Genomic DNA, 2,320 nt, shown 5'->3' on the forward strand with positions numbered 1-2,320 from the left:
AAAGACACACCTCAGAGTGGTATAAAGCTCTAAAGACACACCTCAGAGTGGTATAAAGCTCTAAAGACACACCTCAGAGTGTATAAAGCTCTAAAGACACACCTCAGAGCGGTATAAAGCTCTAAAGACACACCTCAGAGTGTATAAAGCTCTAAAGACACACCTCAGAGTGTATAAAGCTCTAAAGACACACCTCAGAGCGTATAAAGCTCTAAAGACACACCTCAGAGCGTTTAAAGCTCTAAAGACACACCTCAGAGTGTATAAAGGTCTAAGGACACACCTCAGAGCGTATAAAGCTCTTAAGACACACCTCAGAGCGGTATAAAGCTCTAAAGACACACCTCAGAGCGTTTAAAGCTCTAAAGACACACCTCCGAGTGTATAAAGCTCTAAAGCTCTAAAGACACACCTCAGAGTGTATAAAGGTCTAAAGACACACCTCAGAGCGTATAAAGCTCTAAAGACACACCACAGAGTGTATAAAGCTCTAAAGACACACCTCCGAGTGTATAAAGCTCTAAAGCTCTAAAGACACACCTCAGAGCGGTATAAAGCTCTAAAGACACACCTCAGAGTGTATAAAGGTCTAAAGACACACCTCAGAGCGTATAAAGGTCTAAAGACACACCTCAGAGTGTATAAAGCTCTAAAGACACACCTCAGAGTGTATAAAGCTCTAAAGACACACCTCAGAGTGTATAAAGCTCTAAAGACACACCTCCGAGTGTATAAAGCTCTAAAGACACACCTCAGAGTGTATAAAGCTCTAAAGCTCTAAAGACACACCTCAGAGCGGTATAAAGCTCTAAAGACACACCTCAGAGTGTATAAAGCTCTAAAGACACACTTCAGAGCGGTATAAAGCTCTAAAGACACACCTCAGAGCGGTATAAAGCTCTAAAGACACACCTCAGAGCGGTATAAAGCTCTAAAGACACACCTCAGAGTGTATAAAGGTCTAAAGACACACCTCAGAGCGTATAAAGCTCTAAAGACACACCTCAGAGCGTATAAAGCTCTAAATACACACCTCAGAGTTTTATAAAGCTCTAAAGACACACCTCAGAGCGTATAAAGCTCTAAAGACATACCTCAGAGCGTATAAAGCTCTAAAGACACACCTCAGAATGTATAAAGCTCTAAAGACACACCTCAGAGCGTATAAAGCTCTAAAGACCCACCTCAGAGCAGTATAAAGCTCTAAAGACACACCTCAGAGCGTACAAAGCTCTAAAGACACACCTCAGAGCGGTATAAAGCTCTAAAGACACACCTCAGAGTGTATAAAGCTCTAAAGACACACCTCAGAGCGTATGAAGCTCTAAAGACACACCTCAGAGTGTATAAAGCTCTAAAGATCTAAAGACACACCTCAGAGTGTACAAAGCTCTAAAGACACACCTCAGAGTGTGTAAAGCTCTAAAGACACACCTCAGAGTGTATAAAGCTCTAAAGACACACCTCAGAGTGTATAAAGCTCTAAAGACACACCTCAGAGTGTGTAAAGCTCTAAAGACACACCTCAGAGTCTATAAAGCTCTAAAGACACACCTTAGAGTGATATAAAGCTCTAAAGACACACCTCAGAGTGGTATAAAGCTCTAAAGACACACCTTAGAGTCTATAAAGCTCTAAAGACACACCTCAGAGTGTATAAAGCTCTAAAGACACACCTCAGAGCGTATAAAGCTCTAAAGACACACTTCAGAGCGGTATAAAGCTCTCAAGACACACCTCTGAGCGTATAAAGCTCTAAAGACACACCTCAGAGTGTATAAAGCTCTAAAGACACAACTCAGAGCGTATAAAGCTCTAAAGACACACCTCAGAGTGGTATAAAGCTCTAAAGACACACCTCAGAGTTTATAAAGCTCTAAAGACACACCTCAGAGTGTATAAAGCTCTAAAGACACACCTCAGAGTGTATAAAGCTCTAAAGACACACCTCAGAGCGTATAAAGCTCTAAGACACACTTCAGAGTGTATAAAGCTCTAAAGACACACCTCAGAGCGGTATAAAGCTCTAAAGACACACCTCAGAGCGTATAAAGCTCTAAAGACACATGTCAGAGTGTATAAAGCTCTAAAGACACACCTCAGAGCGTATAAAGCTCTAAAGACACACTTCAGAGTGTATAAAGCTCTAAAGACACACCTCAGAGCGTATAAAGCTCTAAAGACACACCTCAGAGCGGTATAAAGCTCTAAAGACACACCTCAGAGCGTACAAAGCTCTAAAGACACACCTCAGAGTGGTATAAAGCTCTAAAGCTCTAAATACACACCTCAGAGCGGTATAAAGCTCTAAAGACACACC

Source organism: Eucyclogobius newberryi, unplaced genomic scaffold, assembly GCF_026437365.1.
Source record: "Eucyclogobius newberryi isolate DKJ021-1_F unplaced genomic scaffold, fEucNew1.0.hap1 SCAF_403, whole genome shotgun sequence".
NCBI classification, from domain to species: Eukaryota; Metazoa; Chordata; class Actinopteri; order Gobiiformes; family Gobiidae; genus Eucyclogobius; species Eucyclogobius newberryi.